Source organism: Lissotriton helveticus, chromosome 8 (genome assembly GCF_964261635.1).
Source record: "Lissotriton helveticus chromosome 8, aLisHel1.1, whole genome shotgun sequence".
NCBI lineage: Eukaryota > Metazoa > Chordata > Amphibia > Caudata > Salamandridae > Lissotriton > Lissotriton helveticus.
This window is the reverse complement of record NC_136069.1, coordinates 755908668-755926198: the sequence shown is the minus strand read 5'-3', so window position 1 is coordinate 755926198 and position 17531 is coordinate 755908668.

Below are 17531 nucleotides of genomic sequence, written 5' to 3'. Positions count from 1 at the left end.
TGAATTTATTTTCTTATTGCTGGACTGCTTGGGATATTTGGAGTGGCGTCCTTGCCGCGCTGCCCGCCGCCATCGAGGCTCTCGCCTGCCAGAACTTGGTGTTGGATTACAAATTGAACTAGACGAGAGCCCGCCCTGCACCTACGAGCCGAGAAATAGGAAAAAGCAGAGTCCCTACGAGTCGCCGCATCGTGAAGGTGAGAGGCAGAGTAGATAACACTGCCGACATTTGTAACGAGGCGGGGAGTACCGGCACTTCTACGGGAACATTCTATTCGACTTTTGTGTGTGTAAAGGGAAGCGGAGGACGCGAGTTAGCCGTTTGTCACTAGGGCTTCTTGGTCCGTCAAAAGCGCAGAGTTAAACACAGAACGGAGTGTGTTAAGCACTATGGCAACGGAGAGGGTGAATGGACGGAAAGAGGCAGCAACTATGCTGTTCACTAAATCTTTGACAGATGCAGGAGCTCGTGAAGGAGCACAGACAGGAGCGCATGCGCCAGATGAGAAAAAGAAACTTTGGGATGCTTTATGGAAAGCCTCCAAAAAGGAACAATCCAAGGGCTGGGAAGCCATGGCGTTAAGAAAATATGTGGAAGTGTAAAGGGTCCCCAGAGGACTTAGAATCTACACTATCCCCACCTTTCAGAATCCAGACCCGGAAATGATTAATGAATGGATGGGTAACAATGAACAATGCTCAGCAAACATGCTTAGAATTTTAATCAAATATGCTGAGAAAGACTGTGATAAACCAATGAGGAAATTGAAATAACTATGGGGAAGCTAAAAGACCTCTGCAGTACCGAAGAATTTGAACTTGAGTTAAACAAAATGAACAAAAGACTATCAAAAATCGAAGATGAAATCAAACAAAAAAAGTTGTTAAAATTTGAACGTGATGAAGCAGATTACAGGAACGGTCAAATACTGACATTCAGTAAAAAATTCGACCATCTGAGAAAAGGAGACATGAGCACATCCCCAGCTACAGCAGTCTCAATCTCTACCGAGGAGGTGGCAGGAGTACAAGAAGGTGTTAGCGTGGCACCGGCCACCGAAAATGAAACTTCGGACCCCAAAGACACAGAAGGGGTAAAAGAGAGATTTTTAAAGGAGATCACGCTCATGGCAAAAGGGAGAGCTCTCAACTTGCAAGCCAGAAGCGAAAGCCCAAGACCAAATCGTGGTCGAGGAGGCAGAGGAGGAAGAGGACGAGGTCACTCCACTCCCAAGACTGAAGAAGCCCCCATGGGAATGCAAACAAGGGGAAAAACGGCGAAAAAATGAAGAAAGACACATCAACTGTGGTAAACCTTTCTAATTATTCATTATCTGACATAGAGCTTGATGTTCTTTCTAAAGGATTGTCTTTCTGCCCTTCGGCAAATTTTAACTACACTGAATCTCGAATTGACCTGTTTCACTTCACTAGAAAATTAAAACTTAAGAATTGGTTTGCGACACACAGGAACAGAGCCAATAAGGTCAACCAGGCCCCAACCAACCTTAATGTACATGACCTCGAAATGATTCAAACAGTTCAGGAACTTGGTAATCAACGGGACATTATTGATGATCCCTTCCTGAATTTGGTAAATACTGACATTGACATTAAAATGATGAGTGACAGTGGTTTTAAGCCCAAATCAATCTTTTTACTGCAAATCAACTGCGATGTAATTAACTGTTTTGAAAGAGGTATGATACAGGAATTCAAACGACTGGACTCTGTGAAATACAGAAGTAGACAAAATCTAAATAAAGCACAAAGAGATGCTATTGTAACTCTGGAGGAGCGTAGAGACCTTGTTATTAAACAAGCTGACAAGGGCGGAAATGTTGTGGTCTGGCCACTTCATCTATACAAAGAGGAAGGTTTAAAGCAACTGAATGATGCAACCAAGTATAATGTGGTCAATGTATCAGAATATGATGAATCTAATAGAATGATTTATGATAAACTGAAACTGTGGAGGGATCAAGAATTGCTTGAACACAGTGAATACATGTATTTGTATTGCAAAGATCCAAAAATACCTGCTCTATATCTCCTTCCCAAAATACATAAGGATACCACTAGACCACCAGGCAGACCCATAGTGTCATCCAGGGGCAGCACATTGGAAAATGTATCTAAATATGTAGATTATTTTCTACAGCCATACGTGCAGAACCTACCAGGCTTTATCAAAGACACTGGTGATTTTTTAAACAAAATCAAAGGGATACACTGGCAAGAAGATTACCTCCTCCTTAGTTTAGACGTGTGTAGCCTCTACACCAGCATCCCACAAAATGCTGGAGTCGATGCTTGCAGACACTTTCTCAAACAGAGATCATTATCCTATCTGGTCCATACCAATATGGTACTAGACATGATTTCGATGTGTTTGAAAAACAACTTTTTTATCTTTGATAAAATCCTGTGCAGACAAATCCAGGGGACGGCGATGGGGACCTGCTTCACCCCCAGCTTTGCAGGTCTCTACTTCGGCTGGTGGGAGGAGCAGGTGGTCCGGAACATCAAACAGTACCAAGACCATGTCGTCCTCTGGACAAGGTACATAGACGACATTTTCTGTATTTGGAAGGGAGATCAATCAGAAGTTGATGAATTCCTCCAAATACTGAATGTTAACAACTTTAACTTACAGTTCACGAGCCAGAGTAGCAAAGAAAACATCGTGTTTCTGGATTTTTTTTTAGAAATTTTCATCGAGGACAATGAGATTTGCAGTAGACTCCACAGGAAAAAGACAGCAGGTAACAGTCTTTTACTTTCACAAAGTTGTCACCCCAGAAACCTGGTTGCCAGTATTCCGTTTGGGGAACTGCTGCGCGCCAAACGCAACTGTAGCTCGGTTGAGGACTACAGTAAAGAACAAGAAATAATGTGCAACAGGTTTAGAGACAGAGGGTACAAAGAAGACAGTATACAGGCAGCAATTGAAAAAGTGAAAAATCTCAATAGAGATGACCTTTTGACTAAACCTAGAGAGAAGAAAGAGACAGACAAACTGAGGATTATAACAACTTACCACAACCAGGCATGGGAGGTAAGGAAAAGTCTGAACAAATTCTGGGAAGTTCTTAGAACAGACGAAGATCTCAACGATTATGTAGGGGTTTATCCATCGGTCACCTTCAGAAGATGTAAGTCACTTAAAGACAGTCTCACTACTAGCTCTATAAAAGAGTACAAGCGTAAGAACCCTATTGAAGGTTTTTTCACCTGCATGAGATGCAAAGCATGCAAGTACAGCCAGAACTGCAAGAGTATTAAGCTGAGAAAAGACAAACCACCTTTCAAAATTGCCAAACATTTCTCCTGTGATACGGAGTTTGCAGTCTATGCCTTAAGATGCCCATGTGATCTCTATTACATAGGGAGCACTACTAAAAAAGTCAAACTCCGAATCCTTGAGCATCTTAGAGCTATCTCCAACAATGATAAACAATATCCTGTGGCTCGCCACTTCCACCAAGTACACAATCAGAACCCAAGTCTCCTTAAATTCTGTGTGTTAGATTCAGTGCCACAAAGAGAGAGAGGGGGAAATCGCACAATTGAGTTAAGGAAACTTGAGTCAAAAATGATCATAAAGTACAATACCATGATGCCTACCGGGCTTAACTTTGACGAAGAACTAGCCATTCATCTTAGATGAGATGTTTTGATAACCTCTTCCTTGTATCTGTACCTGTACGTCCATTTTGCCCTTTTGTTGATTTTAACTGATTAATTTTTTATTAACCCTATGAGAGAGTTCCAAGACAGTAAATTAGAAACCTTATGTTTCTTCTCTTGCAGATAGAACTACATATCAATTTGGAAGATCCGGACCACTGATCATGTTTTGCTCACTTGAGCGTGATGTTATGGTACATGTGTTAAACTGTTTGAAGACAAACGGCAACATACTAGAATTAATTTTGGTTCAAGTTCCAGTGACTTTTGATTAATTTTCGCTCATTGTAGCGTGTATTTATGTTACTTGAGTTAAACTGTTTGAAGACATACTGCAGCAGATCTGATGTTTGATAACAACAGTTGCCTTTATGGACATTGGCCCACTTGGGCTTGACTTCGTAATTATTTTCTGCAACTGGTAACTTGACCTACATACTCACCAACCTGTTAGTATGTTTTGCCCACTGTGGCTTAATCTCGTGTTTTATTAATTTGTTAAGTATGTTGCACAAATACCTGTTATCAAGAATTATTGTTTAAACACATGAATTCACAAAACTTTATTGTTTACAAACTCTGCATCGGAAGTCTGTCTATGGTTTCCATTGATTGAAGGCGGAACGAGTCTCTGTTTCTTTAAGTGACACATTGTTTTGTTAAAAATCCACCCGTGATCAAGCTGTGAGTTTAACAGCGAAACGCGTTGGGCACCCGTTTGCATTGCTGAATTAAAGAGTTAATTCACAGAGGCCGCGGCACCAGTGTGAATTTATTTTCTTATTGCTGGACTGCTTGGGATATTTGGAGTGGCGTCCTTGCCGCGCTGCCCGCCGCCATCGAGGCTCTCGCCTGCCAGAACTTGGTGTTGAATATATATATTTATATATATATATTTATATATATATATATATGTAGCCAAAACTGCAAACACTCCTTCCGGGAGATCACAATTGGTAGATCGTACATCAAAAACGAAGGATGCACTCAACTCCTGTTTTCTATCAAGCTTGAAATAAACCTTTATTTAGCTCCAGACGTTTCCACCATTAAAATATTTCTCCCTTTTCAGACATTCAAGTGATTGGCTCAAGAAGGGCGGAGCAGGAGCTCAACCCGCAATGATGCCCTGGGCATTCTGATACCTTCCATCGTGGTATCAAGACACCGTCCCTGACCGGAGACCTGCTCTCCCACCTCACAAACGTACCCCGGACTCGGAGCTTGCACCAACACGTCGTGGGACAAACTGGTGGTTGCAGGTGGGCAGTAAAGCCTCGGTGTGCAAGACCTACAATTGAGCACAGTGCGGAGGAAGGGGCTGGGGTGCAACACCCTGGGTGCACAGGTGTATGCAAGCAATTTTCCCGTAGGTAATAATGTAGGACTATATTATCAAAGAACGGCGATAACATTATTGCCACTTTAGCGGCAGGAAACTGCTGCTAAAGCAGCGATAATGGGCCCTTGTGAATTCCCATAGAAGCTTAGGTTCACACCAGAACCTGGGCTTTTATAGGAATTCTAAAGGGTATATTATCAACTCCTTATCGCCGCTTTAGCGGCTGTTTCCTGCCGCTAAAGCGGCGATAATGTTATTGCTGTTCCTTGACAATATGGCCCCTAATCTCTGGCCTCATGTGTTTTCATTTTAAGGACTTGCTGAACCACACTTTTTCTCGCGGACCCCAGCGTCCTGGACAAATGAGTGACGGGACGGTAAACACTAAAGGCTGGGTGCAGTAGGCCGAAGCTCTGTCTCCTCCTCCCTCTCTTCTTTTGACTCTCCTTCCCCTTCTCCCTTCCACCCACTCCCCCTCCCTCCCATTCTCACTATCATCCTTTCATTCGGACTACCTTTTTTTACCTCTTCCACATAGCACACATACTTATGTTTCCTTTTTGTCTTGCTGGTTTCCTGCGCTGCTTCCACTGGAGTCCAACCCACATTTTTTATATTATATTGTTTGTTCTATTAAACTTACATTTCTATTTATTTGTGTTTTAATAAAGGTTACTTTTTGTTTCAAATAAATAACTGAGTGTGTAGGTTTTCTTTTTCTGACAACACTTGTCTATTATTTATTGTGAAAATCATCTGTTTATAGAAGATTTTAAGGGCAAACCTTTCTAATATTACAGCGCACCTACCAAACATAATCTAAATGACTATTACACAAATGAAGCCTGGGTAATTCTACAACTGCAAGAGTTCTATGAGTGTATCACTTTATAACACAATAAGTACTGCCCATGTGATTACAGAAAAAAATAAGGCACTGCCTAGGACCACCGAGGCTTCACGGACTGCCGAGACCCACCCTGCATATTTAAGTAAAGCCCCGGAGTTTGGCGATCCCCGGACTTCAGTTGACCTCGAACCCCTGAACAATTATTAAACAATACCTGGAAAGGTGGTGGTCCCCTAGGCTGCAAAATGTCTCTGTGCCCTTCTGCTCCTAATTTACATGTGACATTAATATCCCCAGTCATACAGAGACCCAGCAATATAATAACACCACGAACCTGGCAATAGCGGAGAATAAGTTTATGAGGGATATAGTCGCCCTTCCGCCCTCTACTCCTCTTAAACCACTTTTCTTAGACATGGTAAAACACCCTATTTCAGACGAAGTGCGCCTCCGTCCTTTGCTGTTCTGGGTGCGCATGAGAAGGGCACCAGAACTGGCAAACTATGCCTTAGTGTTGGATGAGCTGATCATCTTGAATAGTTCAAATAAGACCCACTGGCTAAACAAACTAAAGCAGTTGGTTTTGAACTTAGGCCTGGGAGAATTCTGGATCTCCCAATCCCCACCCCAAAAGCAAATTATTTAAAAAATCTACTGAGAATGGGTCCAGGCGGAGGAACTAAAAAGTACAAAGTGGGGGGTCTCTAACTACAAAATTTTTGGAACAGAAACCCATCAAGAAGCTAGAACCCTTCCTTGATTTTATCCAATTCTCAAGAGACTGGTCGCTCTTCATGAAAATGAGATACGGAGTACTTCCTCTGAATAAATTTATGGAGGGATGGAAAGGATTGAGGATTCATTCCCATACCTGCCCGGGTTGCCCATGTATGAGTGAATCTTTACCCCATTTCTTGTTCGCTTGTATAGCATATAAAAAACCAAGAGCAAGATGGTTAAAACCTGTATGTAGAGAGCTGGGAGTGAGAGATTCCAGGATTGCCCTGCGTATCTTTTTATCAGATACTACATCTCTGTTTGTCGTATGTGGGATTGCTAAGTATCTATCTAATGCATGGTTTATACGAACAAGGCTGCTAAAAACTATTAAAGGGTAGACTGTGGCATCTAACTTGTCACCCAAACCCACTACTGCATATGACCTATGAATTTTTATATATAATTAAGTGTTTTATATGTACATACTCTTTTATCTTTTTAAAATTATGAAATGAATCGAATTTGATATTTTAGATATGTGTGTTTTATGTTCGTATTGTTTGTACTTTTATGATATGTATATATCGAATAAAGTATTACAAGCAACATGGCAATTGGATTGGCCACGGAACATTACCCACCAGGGGCCTCATTTAAATGAACGGATGAGACCCGCTTTTTTTTTAATTTGTTTCTCTCCATTTTTACTATCCGCATCCCCTCTATTAAAGTGATACAAGGTTTTCCTCCTCTCGCTTCAAGTAGTCATAAAAGGATTAGCTATCACAGGGAGGAAGCCATGCAAGGCCCTCTAATAGCAAACACAAATGTAGCGCAAATGCACACCCCTGGACATTGTATGAGCTGCGCCTGACAGATCGATCTCCCTAGGACCATGATGCATTTGTTAGTATAAACGCATACTAACACTACTTACACACATATAGTACAGCAACCATTTTGTAGTGAAGAAGCAGACGAAGCGCAAAATCTGAAAAATATACATCCTACCAGAAGTCGGATGACATAGTTCAATGAGCCGACGACCCTGCATGAGTAGAAACAGCCACACCAAGAAAACGGGTCTTCAGCACAACGCAAGCAATTTTGAAATATTGGTGAGTGGTACCTTCTTTTTACCTTCTCCCGCTTGTCACCAAATTTATGTAGTGAAGAGGCAGACAGCAGTGGATCCAATAAGTAGATTTATTACAAGAAAACAAGACAGCTGAAACAGCCACCAACAGGAGCAGACAGCAAGGCAACCGTCTTCTCCAGCACTGTGTACAAACTCTGCAATGTTCCCCTCATGACAGCCCTACATTCTAACATTACATACTTAGATTCTAGTGGAATTACATACTAATATTCTACTATGACTTACATTGGAATAATACACAGAGCACATGACTTTAGAGCAATGAGCTCATGGTTTCATCCACGAGTCTTGAGACCAGTAGGAGTAAGTATTTGGCTTCCCACTCCCTATATTGTATAAGCGCAAACTAACACTACTTCCACAGGTATGCTACAGCACCCAGCACACATCACTTTACAGCAATGAGCTCACAATTTAGGCTCATGGTTTAATCCCCGAGTCTTCACAACAGTAGGGTTGTGTAGTTCGCTTCCCACTCCCTATATACTATAAACGCATGCTAACACTACTTCACACTTATACTACAGCTGCTAGTATCCTACAGCGCTCGGAGCCCATGACTTTACAGCACTCAGCTCAGTTTGATCCCCGAGTCTTCACACCGGTAGACGTGAGTACTTCACTTCCCACTTCTGGTACAGCATAAACACACAGTACAGGTCAGTAGTTCGCTTCCCACTCCCTGTATGGTATGAACGCCTACTTACACTACTTGCACACGTATATTACAGCCAGACTACAGAGCCCATCCTTTTACAGCAATCACCTCGGTTTCATCCCCAAGTCTTCACACCGGTAGGCATAAGTATTTCGCTTGCCGCTTCCGGTACACTATCAACACACAGTAGCAGTCCGTAGTTCGCTTCCCACTCCCTGTATGGTATAAACGCCTACTAACACTACTTGCACACATATGCTACAAACACCAGACCACATCACTTTACAGCAAGGACCTCACAGTTTAGGCTCTCAGTTTCATACCCGAGTGTAGCACCATATCATATCAGCACCATGTCACTTTGAGCAACACCGCACTTTCAGACCAGTAACAGTGACTACTTCGTTTTGCACTCCCCCACAAAGCTTACAGTGCTCCTACCCTCCTTTCCTACTTTTTTTGCCTGTTTTTCCACTTACTCCCTTTAATGGAATCACAAAATGTCGTCCAACACTTCCTAGTTGCAACACCATCGCAGCCAATAAGCAGCAAGCTCCTGCTCATAACGCCTCAGCCAATCAAATATCAATATCTGTAAATTTCGATATTTCCCAAAAACTACTGAAGGATTTACACCAAATAAATAAAAGCATGCTTTCTACATCAAGAACCTTCTCCCTGCCAATTTTGGGCTAATTCCTTTCCTCCGTTCGACCTGTAGCCTTGTCTAAACTTTCCTATGGAAATGAACAAGGAGAAAATACGTTTTGGGACCCCCATTTATCTCGGTCCGCCCTTGACTAATCACCCCCACACTTTCAACATAGGAGCTGATGTAAAGAAAGAATTTGCTTTCAAAATTTCATGAAGATTCATCAAATTACCCCAAAGTTATAAGCAAAACAAAAATGCTCTTCCTATGGAAACTTGGTCCTAACTCTAAAACTACCTACTGGCAACCGCCAGTAGGTAATAAACAACAAATTAGAATAGTTCCTAGATTCTTTTAGCTTTCAAAACTTCTCTCTATTACTGTCTTTCTAATTTTCCACATAAACAATTTGATTAATAATCAAGTACACATAGAAGTCAGTAATGCAACGTATTCTATCAACACACTTTCTAGAACATTCTACAACATGTGGAGGTTAAAAATTCATAAATTTTTTAAAACCTAACGATAATTTTTTGCAACATTTTCTCGAACATTTAACGGCACATGCAGGGTAAAAGTTCACGATTGTTTTAAGTTCGAACACTGCATTCCAAATGCAAGTAGCAGGTGTGGTTGAGTTGATCAAATTTTATCCTATAATATGTACTCCACGTTCAAACTGCTTTGCCTTAACTAATCACAAAGATGCTTTCCCACAAAACGAATGTGCACCCTACTTTTAAAAAAACAATGCTTTTCATCTCCCAATCAGGCTGTGTGGAAAAAAAACTAATTCCCCATCTTTAAACATATCTCTTATTCTACGAAGGAACTGAATGAGCTAGAGACGTCTTTCCATACCTTCCAGCCATACCTTCAAAAGGCTAGTGTGGATCGTAGGACATAGCTATGTTTTCTGGTGCAACAGGTATGCAGAACAGAGACATATTGACTTAGACCTAGGTTTTCAAAATGTAGACATTAAATGGTTTGGACAGAGAGGATTGAAGTGGCACCAATTGTTGCCTTTGGTTAAAACCTGTTTTCATCTCCAACACCCTGACCTCATGATTGTGCACTGTGGTGGAAACGACCTAGGCACATTGACTGGGGTAGGTTTGGAAATGCTTATGAAGGACACCTTTGGACAATTGATGTTACTTTTGCCTCAAACTGTCTTTGTATATTCCAATATATTCCAAAGACAGAAGTGGAAAGAGTCCGAACAATTTTGTCCTCAAATTGAAAAATCACGGATGAAAGTCAACAAAGCTGTGTCTGCATACCTCAGAGACCACAAAATGGGCTCCATCTACAACAATAACATAAGTTTTGATATGGCGGATATATACAGAAGTGATGGAGTACACTTCACAGATCAGGGAAACCGAGTTTTCCTGAATAACTTGAAGCTGTGCATCCGCACTTATATGTAGCTCCAACTAATGAACACAAGGGCTCTTTTTAGAGTCACCCTATAACTTACGCCAAAATGTATTCTCCGACGGTACGCAGCATTTCCGCAGACTTAGAGGCCTTTCAGCTCTCCCAGTTGGTCTCTCAGTCTACCCACATCGGGGGACATACTCTTGACCCCTTCTTCACCAATCTACCGGAGACTAAAATTACATCTATTTCTCCGGTGGAGTGGACTGACCACTTCCTGGTGTCCATTCTTTGTCCTATATCGGTTGCTCCTCCCATCTCATCAGCGAGACGGGTACCTAGGAGGTTATGGAACAAACTCAGGCTAGAAGACTTCCACCGTCTTCTGTTAGAGGAGCCGCTGGGTCCATTGAATGGCGTAGAAGAGGGATATGACCTCTTCTGCTCCTGGCTTACCAGGGCTCTGGACGCTCTGATACCCATCGTATCGACTAAAATCAATACTAGAGAGTCGAGTCCCTGGTACGATGGTGCCTTACGTGCCTTGAAGGGAGCCTGTAGACGGGCGGAGAGGGCATGGCGGAAGACGTATGCGGCTGATTTAAAAGCTGCATACGCCATGTCCGTCAAGCTCTATCATCGGGCTATTTGTCGGGCTCGAGCGGCATTTGATGCCGCTGAATTTCGAAACAGCACTAACCCGTCGAAGGCCATCTTCAAGGCCGTGAAAGATCTGACGGTGAAGCGGACCACCTCTATGACCGTGAGCTCCATCTCTCAATGCGAATCCCTGGCCTCTTATTTCCTGGGGAAAGTCCAAGCAATCTATCGGACATTCACTAGCACAGGGACTGGCCTGGGAAGTTCCGATAGGACACCTCATCAAATCACCCTGCTCTCATTTCCCCCTCTCACTGTGGATGGATTTGACAAACTTGCGTTGCAAGTTAAATCTGGATCTCCATCTGATCCAGTAAGATCTGCTCTCTTTCGAGATCAGACCTTTATGGGGCGCTCTGCTGTGCATGCCCTCGTCAACCTCTCTCTTGAGTCGGGTGTAGTTCCAACTAAGTGGAAGCAGGCAGTGGTGTCCCCAATTATTAAAAAACCTTCCCTGGACCCATCGAAGCCTGAAAGCTACCGTCCCATCTCGTTGCTACCCTGGCCGGCAAAGATTACAGAGGCCTATGTCAATCTGGCCCTGTCAGAACATCTGGCCCGGACCAACGCCCTCGACCCCACACAAAATGGCTTCCATGCTGGACACAGCACGGAGACCGCTCTTCTTGTGATGGTGGAACATCTTCGGGCGAGGTTGGATGAGGGTCAAAGGGCGGCGCTGATATTGTTAGATCTCAGCGCCGCCTTCGACACGGTATCCCACAGCATCCTCCTGCGTAGCCTCGAGGAGATTGGTATCGGTGGCCGGGTGTTGCAATGGTTCCGCTCCTTCCTCGACGATCGTTCCTTCTGTGTTTCCATCCCTCCCTTCAAGTCCAACTTCCAGCCTCTGGCCATGGGGGTTCCGCAGGGGTCCTCGCTGAGTCCCACGCTGTTTAATCTTTATGTGAGACCGCTGGCTGATGTCGCCAGGCAGTGGGGCCTTACCCTGGTCTCATATGCCGACGACACTCAGCTGGCGGTTAACCTCAGCGGGGACGCGGAACAAGACGCCCCCAGGTTTCAGGCTGGACTGAAGGAGGTGGCTAGCTGGTTGACAGGTAACTGTCTCCAGCTTAATGCCACTAAAACGGAGGTAATGATCGTCGGAAGGGGAGTGGAGCTGTGGGGCGACCAATGGTGGCCTCCCGAGCTGGGACCCACTCCGACCCCGGTGTCGGAGGTGAAAAATCTGGGGGTCTGGCTGGATACGGGCCTTACCTTTGTAGGACACACCAAAAAGACAGCAGCGTGCTGCTTTGGTCTGTTGAGAGGCCTAAGACCAGTATTAAAATTCTTCGATGCCCCAACCAGACAGCTAGTGGTCCAGGCAACTATCATCTCTCGCCTGGATTACGCTAGCTCTCTTCTGGTTGGGGCCAACCAGGCTGAGTTAACTCGCCTGCAAAGGGTTCAAAATGCTGCGGCGAGAGCAATTGTCGGTCTGCCCAGATTTTGCCCGGTGGCGAGTGTCCTTCGCTCCCTACACTGGCTCCCAGTGAGGAAGCGCATTCTCTTTAAGGTCCTTTGTTTGACCTTTAAGATTTTGAGAGGTATAGGCCCCGAAATCTTGTCCAGCTGTCTTTCTCTTTATGTCCCCACTCGCACCCTCCGCTCTTAGGGCCAAGACCTTGCTGTAGTTCCTAGATTTAGACTCAGTCGTATGGGGGGTCGCTCCTTTAGAGTAAAAGCTGCACTAGCTTGGAACTCTCTCCCAGTTGAAATCCGCCTACTAGAGGACCTTATGACCTTCCGGAGAGCAATAAAAACTTTTCTGTTTTAGCTGTCCCCTTTCTCTCTCACCTCTTCTGTTGTGTTATGTTTCTCCTTGTCTATGCGCCGGGACTCTCCTTGGCTGGAGTAGCTGCGCGCACAATAAATTACTATAACATAACATAACATAACACAGCTGTGGCGCAGCGGTCAGACTATCTCACTTTGCAGCACAGACCTCTCGCTTTGATCCCCGGCTTTACTCACCCATAGGGATGAGTAGTTTGAACTTTACAAACACCGTATCGATTTACCTTCGCACTCCCTATACAACACCACCGAAGCACCTGACTTCACAGCATAGCACACACAGTTTAGGCTCACGGTTTCATCCCCGAGTCCAGCAGCAGCTCAATTTAACAGCATTTCAGACTGGTAGGGGTCAGTATTTTAACGGCTTTACCCCGAGTCCATCAGCAGCTCAGCTTACGCCCCCAGTGCCATCAGACCCATAGGAGTGAGTAGTTAGCACTTCACAAATACGAATTGATTTGATACGTGTGAATTTACCTTCGAACTCCCTCTATAAGACCCCCTAAGCACCATACACAAGCAACAATGTTCGAAACAAAAGTTCATTCATGTAGCTATAACTACATGCTCACACTACTGGGACAGGTATGGCACAGCGCCTAGTGCACATGACTTCACAGCATAGCACACACAGTTTAGGCTTATGCTTTCATTCCCAAGTCCAGCAGCAGCTCAGCTTAGCACCATGAGACTCTAGACAATACCTCACAAATTTTCCATACCCCAGGACTTTCAGACCAGAACTGGTCAGAAGTTCGTCCTAGTAGGTATACACACATGCTGACACTACTTCCACAGGTGTAGTGCAGCGGCCAAGGCACATGACTTCACAGGATAAGACACAAAATTTGAACTCATGCTTTAATCCCCGAGTCCCGCACCAGCTCACCTTAGCAGCAACAGACTCTAGGCAATACCTCACTTAATTTCCGTAACCCACCATTCTCACACCGGTAGGGGTGAATACTTCGCTTCGCACCCCCTCTACAGCACATCCTAAACACCCAACAGAGGTGACAGTGCTCCTACCCTCCTATTTCCCACTTTTTTTGCCCTTCGTTCTTCTTACTCGCTCCAACGGAATCACAAAATGGCAGCCAACACTTCCTAGTTGCAACCGCTCGCACCACTCCCAGCCAATACGCATCATGCTTGTGCTCGTAATCCCTCAGCCTATCAGATGGCAGAATTCCCAAATATCGATATCTGTAAATTTAGATATTTCATCAAAACTACTGAACGGATTTACACCAAATAAACAAAAGCGTGCTTTCTAGACCAAGACCCTTCTCCCTGCCAAATATGGGGTAATTCTGTTCACCTGTTCAACCTGTAGCCTTGTCTAAATTTTCATATGGAAATTAACATGGAGAAAACACGTTTTCGGACCCCTTTTTTCTCAGCGCCCCCCCCTTTACGAATCACCCCCAAACTTTCAACATAGAAGCTGATATCAACAATATAGCTGCAAGATGGCGGTGTAAAGACGCCACGGAGAGAGACGCTCCTGTTAGAACCCCTGCCCTCGACTATACTAATGGCTGACGTCGAGGGAAAACTGTGGAAAAAGCTGTGCTAATCGTTGCAAATTACAGTTCGTCGCCGGCACTGAAAGCTCTGATGTTTTGATTTCGATGCCTGCCTTCTGATGAGAGAATTACACATTAGCAGCAATATGAGCAAAAAAACTAACATGCCGCAGCTGATGTAATCTGTGAGCTGCGAGACGCTGTGAGACGCGAGGGGACTGAATGCACCTGGATATTGGAAGCTGCAGAGAACGGTGAATTCGGGACTTTTGGAGGCTTTTGGAGGCTCGGGGGCTTTGAAAAGCTCTGTGGCTCCGTGGCTCGCAGACAGAGGCTCAGGAAGAGCGCGACGGCGGTTGCGTGTGCAGGTGCGGGTGTGAGTTGGACAGGACACAGAAGGTAAGAACCGGGAGCCGGGAGTCGGGAGTTGGGAGCTTCGAGTTGGGAGACAGGAACCAGGAGCCAGGTGCTTGGGAACCAGGAGCCGGGGGACTGAATCTGTGAATTGAGAATTGTGAGAAACAAATGCTACATCAATACTAAATGGATACTAAACTATATTGTTGCACTGCATTGTCACTGTTACTGCAGTTCTGATATTTAAAAGGCAGTGCTGTTGGAATTTTGGAGATTTTGGAGTCAGTCTGAGCCCGAGCTTTGGAGTTTTGGAGTTTTGGAGCCAGGGACTGAAACTGTGAAGTGAGAGCCGCGAGCTGGACATACTAGGCGATAAAAAAGCAATATCAATACTAGATTACACTACTCTATATTGCTGCACTGTATTGTCACTGCCACTGCAGTTCTGATATTTAAAAAGCATTGCTGCTGGAATTTTGGAGATTTTGGATAAGAAGTGGAAAAAAAAGCAATTGCCGCCCACTGCCGGGAGAAGGGAGTAGGGAGAGAAACAGTGCTCATGGCGCCCAAGCCCAAGACCAGAGTAGTCAGAGGTACCCCCCTGAAGGGAGGAGTGGACGAGGTGAGTTCACCGACGCTTAAACCGATTTCGCCAGCAGTAGTAGCAAGGATTCCCCGACTGACGGAGAAACTTACGGGCAAACAACTAGCCGTTCAACCTCCTTCACTTATCTTAAATACTCCTCTAAAGGGCAATATCACAACAGCAATTGCTAAAAAGAAAGACAAACAAAAGGATACAGACGAAGGCGTAGTGGCGTCTGTTGAAATGTCTGTAGATAAAACTACTAATAGTAATAATTCGAATAATCCTGGACTCAATAATTTGGCTTTAACTGATCAGATTAATATAGGCAACTTAACTAAAATCGCCTCACCGGCCTCACTAAACTCAGGACCGACCCTAGCTGAGGAGAGAGCTGAGGAGAGAGCTAATAGTCAGTGTGATAACCATTGTGATGGCATGGATAGAAACGAAGACACAGAGACTGAGATACTTCCAGAGGCTAACTTTGACGATGAGGAGTAAATGTAAATGTATTTGAGCTTGTAAAGCGCACTGCTACCCGTCCATAGGTCTCCTGGCGCTGTATAACTCTGGGGAACCCGTCCTGGCTTTCCCTGTGGGATGGTCCCTGCTGGGAGTCCCCAAGGTGGAGCCAGGCACCCCCGGAATTGATGGGGCCGTTGTGGAGATTAGACAAGCTAATGCCCGGAGTTGCCGAGTGGAACCCCTGATTAGAGTAAGCACCGAAGCGAGAATTATCGAGTCCGCTGACCCAGGTCCACGACCCTGCCGCGTCGGGAAATATCGGGAGTATGAGGAGTTAGTGGAAGGAGGGGACACCGACAGTGCAGATGACGCAGACAAGGATACAGAATATAAATCTGCGCAACTAAAGTCTAGCAGATCCTCTGCTTTTAAAAAAAGAGGGAAAGCAAAAAATAAAGCAAAAAAAGGGGGGAGAAATACGAACCCTGCTGCTTTATTAACTACATTAATACCAACTATCAGCGGAGGGAAACTGATCACGGATCAGAGCCCGCTGAGTAAGTGGGTCCAAATCAAAAAAAGAGGACCTAAAAATCTGCCATTAGATGTTCCCGAAAACAATCATATTGCAGGGAAGAGCCTCAAAACTAACTTAAAAAATTTGCAAGTTGTTCTACCCGAGAGTTCTGATTTAAAAGGACTAGACTTGGAAAACTTGCCTACCACAGCTACCCCTCCTGCTTCTCCGGCTTCACCTGATACTGGGAAGACACTATCTACTGGGAACCTAAGGGATGGCACTACCGGATTTATCACATTGAGTCAAAACGATAAATCCCTCATCTCTACATCTCCCCATAGTGAGGTAATGGTACCATTTAATATCTCTATTTCACCTCCACTGACCTCTACGAATGCATCAACCTCTGCTAACGCCTCATCTTTAGATTTAATTTTGAAAACATTAATGGCCCATCGTCAAGAGGTACAAGAAAAGTTTTCAAAACTAAGGGAAGATAATAGTAAAATACACAGCTGCCTTCAGGAAGTTACTAGCAAACTGAGTGGAGTAACAAAAGAAATTGAGGAACTACAGCAAAGAGTAGTAGATGTGGAGGAAACCCTAGCCACTACTACGGTCACATCAGATCGACATAATGAAGAAATAGAGAGTTTGCAGAATAAAGTGGGGGATTTGGAAAACAGGCAAAGAGGCCAAAATCTGAAACTCTTTGGAATACCTGAAGGATGGGAGGGAGCAGATGGAAGGGCATACATTGTAAAAATACTACAAAGGGCATTCCCGGATCTGTCTGATTGGGACTGGGATTCTCAACTTCAACGGGCACATAGACTCCCTATCATTCCTAGATCTCAAGAAAGCAAATATCCACGGCCTTTTTTAATCCACTTTGGCAATTATTTGCTGCGACAAGCTGTCTCTATCAAAGCCAGACCAAACACCCCAGTGACAATTGATAATCTAACTTTCTTTGCAAAATCAGACCTCAGCAAGGTTACTATGGATAAAAGGTGGGGGCTACGTAAACTAATCGATCCCTTTAATTCTCGTGGAGCAACGGTTTTTCTTCAAGAACCCGCCCGCCTCAAAGTTATAAAGTCCGGACACACTCACTTTTTTCACGATGTTAAAGAGGCGGAACA